General features: G+C 44.8%; 1 long non-coding RNA gene across 1 annotated transcript in view; it reads left to right on the plus strand.

The window, feature by feature from the left end:
• The window catches only part of LOC117021481 (uncharacterized), a 36,850-nt gene extending 32,699 nt beyond the window's left edge, over nt 1-4,151 (plus strand). The window contains exon 3 of the long non-coding RNA XR_004422865.1: nt 2,687-4,151. This is a non-coding gene — a long non-coding RNA (uncharacterized LOC117021481). The remainder of the gene's footprint in view (nt 1-2,686) is intronic.
• The last annotated feature ends 8,124 nt before the right edge of the window (nt 4,152-12,275 follow it).

Genomic DNA, 12,275 nt, shown 5'->3' on the forward strand with positions numbered 1-12,275 from the left:
AACAGGCACTCACATAGTAGTGTGTTTTTCTCCCCAAAACTTTTTTTCCTGTGCAGTTAAGAATCCAAGCTGTGATTCAACTTCATATGCAATCTTCTCTCCTGTTCCTTACACCTAATATAATGAAAACGACTGCCATTCCCAGACCAGTCTCAGCACAGTGCCCCATCCAACAAGAACACATATATGACTCTAAAATGCCTAGAGGGGTAAGGTAGGGTTTCAGTCAGTGTGTCTTAAGGAGATGGTGATGGGAAATGTTGAAGCAGGTGCAATAAGGAGACTCCGTGGAACGTTAGAGCAGTGTAAAACAAATTTTTGGATGTTTTGTTGTGGTTTTCGTGGTTAACATCTCTCTGACAATCTCTATAGATGGTAACAGGATAATGACTCTTGTCTCGTTTGTCTTCCTTTAGCCTTCCGTGTTAACTGTCCCTCAACATAGATTCTCTCCTAATTTCAAGTAAATGGGATCATCAGTTGAGCATATAGTGACTCTGCTAAAGACTACATTTCCCAGACACCCTTGCACTGGATGTGGCATTGTGACTGAAGTCTAGCCAATGGGGTGTGTGTAAAACTGATGCGTGTATCTTCTGGATTGTGGCCCTAAAAGGAAAGGGTGTTTCCTTTTCTTCCCCTTTCATGCCTCTTCTTGACTAGAATGTGGGAAAGAGAACAGTCATCTTGAACTATGAGATGGAAGCCATGCTGAGAATGTAGAGCTATAAAATAGAAGGAAACTGGGTCTCTGATACTGGGAATCCAGTTCCAGACAATGTGCCTGGATTTCTCTGCAAGAAAATTATACTTCCATCTTGTTAAATAGAAGTTTTCTGCTACAGCAGTCAAACCTAAATTGTAACAGTGCATCTTCTCACACAAGTTTATACTGAGTTCTCATTGGCTTTGTGCTTATCCTGTTCTTTGATCCACTGGCTGGCATATTTGTGACTGCCATACCATACATACAAGGGCAGCTAATACTCATTCCTGCTGCCACCTTTCTTCATCCATGCCCATCTACTGTCAACCTGGTCCAGGTGCTAGACATGGAGATCCCTTCCTTCTACCCTGGTGCCTCTCTGTCTCTATTAGGCAGAAGACTCTGTTAAGCACTTTATTAAAAGTGATTACAAATTTTTAAAAAACCAGGATTTTTAGTGGTTGAAAATGTTCCATTCTATAACTTTTAAATCAATCACTGTCATTGCTATTTAGGTTGTTTCCAAATATTTGCCATTACAAATAATAACAAGGCATAGTGGAAAGACAATGGGCTGCAAGAAAGGCAGATATGAGTTTGACTCCTGCTCTTACCACTTAACTTCTGCATGATTTGGGGCAGGCATTTCTCCTCTCTGGCCATCAGTTTTCTCATTTGCATAATAAACACTGCAATAGCCCTCTCCCTGATTTCTTATGAAGATTGGAGACAGTTACCTAAATCAGCCAGCATGGCAGCACTCACACACAGCAGGCTCCACAAATACTGCGGGTGCCAAACAAATGTATACACATGGCTTGTATTCATCTTTTGTTATTGGTATATATTGAGTATTATAATTTTAATACAGTTTTTTCCTTTCTTAAAGTGTGTATACATTTTTTTTTTTTTGGCACCCTCTATAGTAGTTACAAGCAAAGGGGTGATAGATTTTTGTACATAACACTATTTCCACATGCCAGAATTTTTCTTAAATGATAAAATTCCTGAAGTGGGAGGATTATTGGTTCAAAGTCCAGGATGCTTTTTAGATTCTTAATACATACTTGGTAGTACTTATCAACATTTGTTAAATTAAGAAACCAAGGCTCAAAGAAGTTAAGTGATTCAGCTATGGTTTTAGCACTCATAAATGGTAGGGACCAGATTAAACCCGTTTTCTAACTTTTGCCTTGGGCAATTTCTGCTAAACGGCACAGACCCAGAACCTTAATCCTTGCAGTGTGGGAAACTGAATTCAAACCCTTTGTGGAAATCAGCTGTGTGCAAGCTTCCTTATATATCACTGTTTCATTCTGACTTGTCCTTCCCTCAGTACACTTTTACGGGCATGCAATAAGGAAGGCGGTGTGGTGAAAAGCCATTAGCTGCGGTCAGGGAAGCTGGAGGCCTGCCATCTCTTTCCAGCCCTGTCATTTATACTTCATGTTGTCTTGGCAGAACAGTCCACATATCTGGGTGACAGTTAACTTATCTGTAAAGTGAGAAATCTGGATGATTCCTAAGGTCACTTGTTTAAAGTCCTATCGTTAAGTAGAGTGATGTGGACAAATCTGGGTAATCGAGACTGAAATGCCCTTCCTAAGATGCCCTGTACTAAGTATTATGTCATAGCTGGGTTAATTGTTGAAAATGTATGTACATTGGTCCACATTTTCTTTCAAAATCTCTTCAGACACTGCAAGAACAACCCATGTATGCACGTTCCATAAATATTCATTAGAAGGTGGTGTTGAGAATTTGAAGTGGGGTCTATACTCAAGAGTTTAATGTGTCAGAAAAAGATGCATTTGTATGGGTAAGAACGAGAAGGAAAATGCAAACTGTTGGATTTGGGGGGTGGTGTTAGAGTAGAATTTTTCTGTTCTTTTCTTTTTTTAAGGAGGTAATTAAGGTTTAACGAGGTCCTAAGAATGAGGCCCTAATCAGATTTTTCTTTTCTTTTTGATTACCCTTCAGGTTGTTTATGAAATGCCAACATCAACAACAATAACAACACATCCAAAGGTGCTGGTGGTGAACTCTGGCTTTGAGAACTTTGCTTTGAGGACTGAAAAAAGTAATGTCTTTTTCCGTTTAACAAAAAATATTTTCAAAATGCTATTTAGTTTGAGTCCGAGTGAGCAAACGTAATAGATGTAGGTAGCCTTCAGGGGCTCTCTGGAACTGGCCAGAATCTACAGATGGGCAGATTCCTGCACAGAGCGTATTTCATGATCTGCTGCATAAACAAGTTTTAGAGATGGAGTGGCAGGGACCCGTCTGAGCCCTGTTCCAGGACACACCTGCTGACTCCGACACTGCCCTCACGCCAGTCTCACCCTCTCTCTGCACCTGCCTGAAAATGGAGGCAATGGGTGTCAGCTGCTTTCCCGTCCCACACCCGCCCCGACCTCCGCCTTATGATTCTGAAAGCCCAGGGTCACCTCTACATCTGTGGGTCTCAGCTGGGGGGTGGTTGATCCTCCACCCCCACCTCAAGGAATATCGATCAATGTGTGGAGGCATTTTGTTTGTCATGAAGGAGGAAGGGGTCTGCTATCCAGTGAGCAGGGGCCAGGCATGCCACCGAGCTTCCTGCAGAGCACAGGACAGTCCCCCACACCACACAACCATCCATCCCCAAAGCTCTCCAGTGTTGAGGTGGAGAAATCCTACTGTAGAGATAAGAGAAGTGAAGCTAGGGTGGGGGCTCCTGGCCCCGTCCCTGTGGCAGGCTGTCATTTGCAAAGGGCACAGAAAGTAGGTCACAGTCAGTTCCTGCAAATCTGGTGCCAGGAAGCTTTGTCTGTGTGAAGACTGTCCTCACTGGAGTTTGCCCACCTGTGGACACAGGCCGTTGGACCTTGCCCAGAAGTGGGGCCCGTGACATATACTCCTACACACTCAAGGCTTCTTCCTGCCAATTTTGCTTTCTGTAAAGCCTGTTGAGCACCACAACAAGCTTCCTGCAAAACCCGTTTCTCAAGTTCGGCAGCATATCCCTGACACTTCCAAACCTCTTTTTTCTGGATTATGTGAACTCAAAGGCACAAGAAAGCATGTAGACAAGGAGGCTGAATACGAGGTGAAGGGGAAATTGGCCTCAGCAGAGAAGCTATCAGAAATGATCATAAAACAATGAAGTCATAATGAGGAAGTGCAGCGAAAAACAGCACAAACTCCACCCAAGGATGAGGATGGAGCAACAGTTCGTGAGTTTAGTTCTGAGAGTTGGCTTGCAGCAGCAAAAAGGGAAAGATGAAGAGAAAGGAACTGGTCAGAGACCCTGGGATCAGAGAGGAAGAAGGTTCGTGGACAGGATGAAATAATGTCCACGTTTCGATAGTGAAGAACGGGAGCTTATTACCTAACCATGGCTTGGGGAAAGTATTTCTTACAGCCTCTGGCTTCTTTTACTTTAATTTTGTATTTACTGTGCAACTCTGACCTCAATGTCTTTTTCCAAGATTACGTTTTTCTGTTGATTAGCTAGAATGAAGACGTGACTGCTTTTATTGTAAATAAATGAGCACTTTGGTTTTGTTGATCCTATCCATTCATCCTTGAATGAGTGAATTGAAGGACCTGGAAACAGAGCTGGAGGCCTTTGGTGGCCTCCATGGCAACACAGTGAGGGACCATCTTGCTTTCGGGGGAGTCTTTCAGTAACAAGGTATTGAAAATGGTTTTCAGCATGAGTGGGTCTCTGTGCACTGATTTGCACAGCAGAGTCACGCTTGCTGAAGCCGAGGTCCATTTCAATCTTTAGTGGTCGACAACACTGATGGAGGGAAAATAGACAACAATGTCTCTGAAACTCCGGGTTATTTGGCTCTCCCTCTCCCATGGAAGGATTTTGTCCTCCCACCAGGCCAGCTGAGGACATAATCTCATTAATTAACCAAGACAATAAGTGGTAAGGAAAAGGGAGAGCCTTTTAAATCCAGAGGAGAGGGACAGATGGATGAACCTGAGTAGGTCAGTGTGCATAAAAGGTTTTTCTAGCATAAAACTCAGCAGAATCTCTTGAACAGTTTTCAAGGCCAATGTGGGGACCAGGTGAAGCAAGCAAGCCACTCTGTCTCTCAGGGCTGAGCAAGGCATTTCTTCCTCACATCCTGAGCCCTGGGCACATGCTCACTCTAGTCCCTCTCCTAGCGGTTTGGGACTTCCTCCAGCTTCTGGAGTATCTGCAGTCTTAGATCTTCTGCCCCAGACTTTGACTTTGTCCAGCTCAGATTCTGGGATTGAGGCTGCTCATTTTCTGGGTCTGCTTCTCCACTCTGGATTCCTACTTGGCTTAATCACACCCAGATCTGCCTGGACACTTTCAATGGTTTCATTGTAAAGATTCCACCAGAGGTAAACGACTGCAACCCCTTGACTGAATGTCTTATTCCTACACGCTTTATCTAAGATCAGCACAACCACCGAAAGATTCCGAGCTGGGTCAGCTGGAAAGTAACACCCATACTTGCCAGAAGTGAATATTAAGACTCATGGAAGCCCTGTAGATGCCAAATTATAGTTGTGAAGACTGTGTAGCAACCAGAACAGGTGCTTGTGATGAAACATGTCTGTGAAATAGGGTAGGAATGTGCATGATGCCACAAGGATATTTCTGAAAGACGATGCTACCAGAAGTATCTAGGTCTGTAGTGCCAGTTCAGCTCAATGAGAACATCTGAAACTAGACTCCAAGAATCTGAACTTTAATCAAGTTTTCCTGGTGGTTCTCATGGACTCTAAAGAACGCGATCCATGATGGAAACAATGGTGTACTTGGAACATAACTATGCAGCAAGGAGTTTGTCAGATGCAGTGGGATTATTGATGGATTTTTCTTACTTCATGATTTTCACTACGGCTATTTTACCTTGACAATGAAAGTGAAGTATTTTACTTTTACAATGAAAAATAAGATAAATAAAAATAAAAACAAGATAAATTTTAAAATATATATATAAACAAAAAGGAGAAAGGAGGAATTGGATGGAGAAGGACCTAGAGACAGGGACACAGGCAGCCCTAAAGAGCCCAGGTGAGAGATTGGGAAGATAGGACCCATGTGATGCAGGTACAGGAGAGGACCTCTAGACCTAGACTTCGGAAACCTGGGTGTGACATCATTTCTGCATCACTAGCCATTAACTTGGGGTAAGACATTGATCCTCAGGTATTTTTATTTGCTTTTTAAGGAGGGCACAGCTCCCAGTGGCCCATGCGGGGATTGAACCTGCAACCTTGGTGTTATTAGCACCATGCTCTAACCAACTGAACTCACCGGCGACCCCCGAGTCTCAAGTTGTTGTGAAGTCTGTATTTAATAATTACTGACATCATGGCACACTTTCTATACACCAGTCTCTGTCCTTGGTGCTTCACACGTGTTCTGTCATCCAATCATCACAGAAACACTTTGGAATAGATACTAGTATTATCCCAGTTTTTCAGATGAAGAAAGTGAGAAACGGAGAGGTCAAATAACTTGCCCCAAGACACCCATCTAGGAAGTAGCAGAGCTAGGAAATAAGTATGAACGTGCTTTGTAACACACACAGCTCTATATGAGGTTAGGAGGCAGCGTTCTCTCTCTTTTTTTTTTTTTTGAAATGGCAGAATAATCCCTTTAATCAGGAAGAAACCTTTAGATCTTCTCTGCGACTTCACATATTATCTGCTCTATTCCCCGAGAGTCACTCTTGCTGAGATCAGCACCACCTGAGACAGACTCTGAATTGGATCTGTAGGGAAAATACCATGCCCGCCGTGACAAGTAAGTACTGTCACAGGGAAGACCGGTAGAGGCCAGCATCCTCGTACTACATCTGCCGTGTGACTAGGAGGTGTCACCTGCGCTTTACGCTCCAGGAACTGACTCTTCAACTAGAGCTTGGGTTTCAGGATCCGTAGACCTGGGCTCAAGTCCCAGCCCTGCCACCTGCTGGCTGTGCAATCGCGGGCAACTCATTTAACCCACTGGTTTCATTTAAGCCGCTGTACTTGCAGATGACTAGGTTTTTAAAAAGCCTTCCTTGTAGGTGATTCTAACGTGCTACCAGTGATGAAAACCTCTGATTCGCCTCCCCAAGCTTTTCGTTACTTATGTATAAAATGGGAATAACCAAAACTTACTTTTTGAGCACCTATTAAACATTTTCTCCTTTATCCATCACAAAAAGCCCAGGAATCCAGTACTATTTATCCCGTATTTCACAGTTAGTTTGTGATTAGTGGCAGAACAGAGACCCAGAGCCAAGTGCTCAGACTCCAGGCACAATTCTTTGCACTGCCTGACATTTCTACATCAACACATATTTTTCACACACAGTTATTCTGAGGATCTACCAAGAAACCCCTAGCACAAAGCTGGTACATAAATCGATAAATGTGAAAGACTTAATTATTGAAAGTGGAATTTTCTAACCTACATCTTTGAAGATGTCTTGGAGCGCTTTCTTTTTAAAAGACAAACCTATGTGTTCCTTTTCAGTGATTATTGGATACATAAAATTCCAAATCAGCGTCTTACTCCAGTCCTGGATTTCCTGGATTGCCTTTGCTCAGCTATGGTCTACACTGGGGTCCTGTGTGGTCCTTTCGGGCCACCACAACATGGTCTGTTTCCTGGAGCGGAGGAGCGCGATGGCCTCCAGCCAGGTTGGGGGGCTTGGAAGTGGTGGTGATGCAATGCAGCTTGTTTTGTATTTCCTTTGTCTCCTCGAGGGTCTTGTTTCAGGAAATCTTTGACTGTTGTCTTTGAGTATCTGGATGACTTACTGATCGAGTCCAGAAATCCCAGGGTTATGGTCAGGGCCTGTCAGCCCAGTGGGCCAGCTGAGGCCTGTCCATCCTCCTGGTGACTGTCCGAATCACGCAGAGGTGTACGAAGGGCACAGCATATCAGCAAAGCCTTCCTTGAAATCCCCTGTGTATCAGCATCACCTGCAGGCCTTGCACGCATTTCTGGGCGCCGTGCCCAGAGTGTCTGATTGAGTACAGCTATGCATTTTGAACTAGTTCTCAGATGCTGCTGACGCTGCAGGTCCAGGAGCCACACACTGAGAACCACCGGACTAGTGAGACAGCCATCATGACCACCTGGATTTTGTGAGGCTGCCTCTTGGGGATTGCAATGACGACTTTGAGACAACCTCACACCTGCCCTGGCCTGGCCCAGGGACTCCTCCTCCCTTTGGTCGTATTGAGGATAGAGGCCCCTCAGGAGGTGTCGGGGACAGTGATACTGGGCAGACCGAGGCCCAGGAGTGTACAGGAGTGTAGGAACTCCTGCTTACTGGGTCAAGTGATACCCATGCCTGGACTGTGATGTTCAAGTCTTACCTGTTAGTAGTGAATATCAAACTCTATGGAAACGCAAGGCTTGAATGCTGAGAAAGTGTTAAAGACACCAACAAAGTTGTTATCTTTAAATATGCCACAGACAGCATATTTTGGGATGGTGACGCTGATGAGTGGGGATGCTACCACCATGACTGGTCCTCGGGCAGGACCTGATATTCCACAGGCTTACACTCTGGCTGCAAAGGCAGCAGAAAGAGAGATGTTGCCCTGTGCTTATGGGGGAATGAGTAAAGCAGAATGGAGAGTCAGATGACTACAGGTGTGCTGTCCTCCTGAGTGGGGCTGAGGCAGAGGGATTCGGAGTCCTGGGAGTAATCTTAGCTAAGCCATGTGAAAATATCTGTGTGACGGACGTGTGCTTGTTGCCATGGGAAACCTAAAAATAATTTTTTTGTAGGATGCTTAGTGAGGCAAGAAATTGACCCCGAGAAACCATTTTGGTAGAAAATGTCTGAAGTCGATGGCTTTTGCATATTGTAGGCAATTAGCACTCAGGTCACTCTCGATCTGATCTAGAGTCGACCACTGCTTTGCATCTGTTGGCTCCGTCCCAACCCCAGAAGCGTCACCTTTATTCATTTTGAAATTGCATTATATTCTTCTACAATATGATTAAGAGCAAGTGAGATGGCAAAGCTGAGGTCAGGAACAGTAGACTGTTTTCCTGTCGTAACAGTGAAGCACTGGCAGAGCCCTGAGCCTATGCTAAGCTCCTCCATTAATCATTCAGGCTCTTTTCGACATTTCCAGACCAGATGAGGACATGCTGCTTCAAATGAGAAAAGAATATGGCCTAGAGTTTTAATTTTTTTATTATGAAAAAAGCTGCACACTGCCTCATTATAAAAAAAAGACCCTTTTCAGCTAACTGCCCATCCACTGGTCAAACAGTGGGTAAATTGTTTTTATGGGAGCATCTTAATATCATTAGGCCAACTCGCGTGCTCCAAAATGCACTGGTATCCAGGTCAGAGAAGGCTGTTTCCTTTCCTGACTGCCTCTAAGGAACAGAACACCAGGATCTGAATGCTTCGTGTTCTCTGTTGGTAAGCACGGTTTAGTTTTGTCTTTCACACGTTTTCTTCTTAATGGAGCTTAAATTCCACTGCAAACTGTGTTTGTTAAAATAAGGGTCAGTGATAAAAAGTATTAAGATGAGTCAGCACAAAAGTGGAACAGGAAGTGAAAAAATGTCCAGTGCGATTGCCTGACAGTTAAAAATGAGAAAGGCTGAGAAAGTGTCCCGGTGCCGATAATGGCCTTCAACATAGTAATTATACTAAAAGCGCTTGGAACATGATGGGAGAGACAGGGGAGTTTGATAATGCTCAACATGTCTGCTCTGAGGGCTTTTTGAAAGCGCTTTTTTTTTTAATTCATAAAGTGAAATTCAGTGCTTTCACCATTTTGAGAGCATTCTCAGACCAAGCAAACATTACTGCTGTCGTCATCCAGCTGGGACAGCTCAACATCCATTTTGGCTCCATTTTGATGACAAGATCAAATGTAAACATCCCTGTCACCCCGTGGTCGCAGCCACAGAGATGCTTGTTAGCATCTGCTCTGTCCATTCATTTCACCCCAATGCCTCATTCTGGAAGGCCTACAGGGGTTTTTGTGGACAGTAACAAAAGCACACAAAAGAAGAATACCTGAGTGAGCAAGGACATGTAGTGTCCAATCTAGTCTCTAGTGGGCACGGACGCCTGGGGGCCTGGTCACGTACGCTGCTCTGTAATCCCAGAACAGCCCACATGGCTGAGTTAACATTGTCTCAAAATATGGGAGAAGCAGCTTTAGTGAAATAGGAGTCATTCCCCTGAGGCTTGAGCATAAAGGATGAAGGCACAGGACATCTCTGAATATTTTCATGGAAAGTTCTTCCATTTCTTGAAGGAAGAGCTGGAGAAAGTACACGAAACTCTATCCTATGAAGTCCGATTCCCTATATCGATTGGGAACCTGACTCAGTCTTTGTCTAAAGGTGGTGGTTGGGGTGGGAAAGAAGAGGCTGCCTGGGTTTTGTACCTGATCGTCGCTCTCAGCAGCCAGCAAACTACCCCAAGAGGCTGCCAAGCTTAATCCTCCTAATTCTGTCAGCATCCTTCATACTGTTCTTCCTGCTTCCAGCCCATGTTTCCACTTGCCACACTGCCTGCAGCTCTGCTGGGGTGACGACCACTGGGGACTTTGGTTTGCTTTCCAAAGGAGATGGATGGGCCAGAGTTATTTCCTGTGAAACTCCAAAATGACGCCCAGGGATCTGAGGCATCAGTAACTGGGGTGTCCACGTGGGGCAGATGCTTTCAGAACATGTGCAAACCACCTCAGAGTAGTCCCCCTGGGGAGGTCAGGCTGGAATGAGATGGCAAGACCATCAGTAGAGCAATATGAGTGTTCTGGAAGGAAGAGGGCTTTCATACTGCAAGCTGGCAAATGGCATGGCATCTTTCACAAGCCTCTGCTGTGGTGACCATAAACTTTGTGCCCAGTTCTGGAAAGCATCCCTGCCTCCTGGATACATTACCACCAACTTACTTTAGCAGGAGGGGAGGACATTGCCTCATCATGTACCCAACCCATTCCTGACCGTGGAAGGAGCATTCTCTCTTCTGAGAAAAGAGGAGCTGGTTTTACCTTTGTGGAAATAAACAAAGACCAACCTAATGAGAAAAGCAGAGGCTACTTATTCAGAGCTTTTTGTAGCAAGGGAGGCAGTCAGCACCACTTGCGTTTGGCAGAGACTCAAAGGCAAGCATGGAAGTGGGAGGGCTTTATAAAGGAAAAGCAGAAGGCTCCAGGTACGCCCTGATTGGAGGCTGTTGGCCTGGGGAAGCTGGAGGTGATGAACTAGAACCAGAGTGTCCTGTATGATTGGTTAGGGGAGTATATTTGACTTTCTCTGACTGGTCCTAAGTTGGAAGTGAGGACAAAAATGAAAGAAGCTGTCAAGTCATTTCCTAATCAAGTCCTGGCCATTTTTGGCCAACTGTTAGAGGGGTTACTGTTTAGTTTCCTGGACTGGTTGTTAGAGATAGTGCTTTGACTTCCTACAAGTCTGGTATAGATAGTGGTCTGGTTTCCTGAGCTGGATGCTGCAACCACTATATTGTTATGTATGGTCTAGCCACTGCCCGTTTGTATATTCAGTTTCCTCTCATTTTATTGCCCCAGGTGTCCCCCAAAAAAGGATGACAGGATTGGGACTACCAATATCAAGGTGAAGAGTAGAGTGGGATAGGGCAGGCCCCTATTTCTAAACCCAAAGGTCTTGATGAAAATGGCTGTCATTCCCATCTAAACCATCTCATAATACATGGCCCATAAATGTGCTCACACACTTCTCCCCCATGGTGCCTTCCACGTAAATGCCCAGCTCTAAAATAATTTTTTTCATATACACCTTTCTCCAGTCCTGACCTTCTCCTTCCTAAGCTCCACCTCAAAGCATGAGATCTTGGTGGACATTTGCAAAAAGCCAAGAGATTAAGGAGTGAGTGTGCCCACAGAGCCTTCCTGGGTGATTCTGCATCTCTAAAGAAGATGCCTGATCAAGCTAATGCAGCTCCCATTCATGAAAGTTCTGAGGTGTGAATCGGAAAGATCCCCAGCGATAGAGGAAGGGAATATCTTGGGGCAGTTAATTCTTGTCCTGTGCAATGGGAGGGCCTCTTCCATTTCCTTGGCTTGCTGAGTGAGAGGACAGCCACAGCCAAGAGCAGGCAGCAAAATGAGTGAGCCAGGAATATGATGCCGCTCTGAGGTGACGAAATTCACAGGAGTCACATCATCCACCTGGCCTCTTCGGATGGGGATGGAATCAAAACATGTGGACCATCAACAGCCCTCACTTACAAAATTCTGTTCCCGTAGATTGAATCCCACAGATTCTAATCCCACGGGTCAAAAAATCGGTGGCTAGGTACCTGGGAAAGAAGCCTCAGAGAGCTGGGTCTGGACCTGTGTTGGGTCAACAGAGAGGATTCCATGTCTCCCCACTCGTCCTTGACGTGGAATTCACGTCCCCGGTGCTGTACAGGGTGGAGGATATAATTAAACACAAAATCTACTTTTACCCCTGAAAACCTCTCCACAAAGGAAAAAGAGAAAGAAAACAGTTGTCTAAGAGAACAAGCATTGAAGCAGAATGTGTGAGCATCACAGGCAACTTGCTGAAGGGATTGCAAGGACAGAAAGCAAT

This window comes from Rhinolophus ferrumequinum, chromosome 4 (genome assembly GCF_004115265.2).
Source record: "Rhinolophus ferrumequinum isolate MPI-CBG mRhiFer1 chromosome 4, mRhiFer1_v1.p, whole genome shotgun sequence".
Taxonomy (NCBI): Eukaryota; Metazoa; Chordata; class Mammalia; order Chiroptera; family Rhinolophidae; genus Rhinolophus; species Rhinolophus ferrumequinum.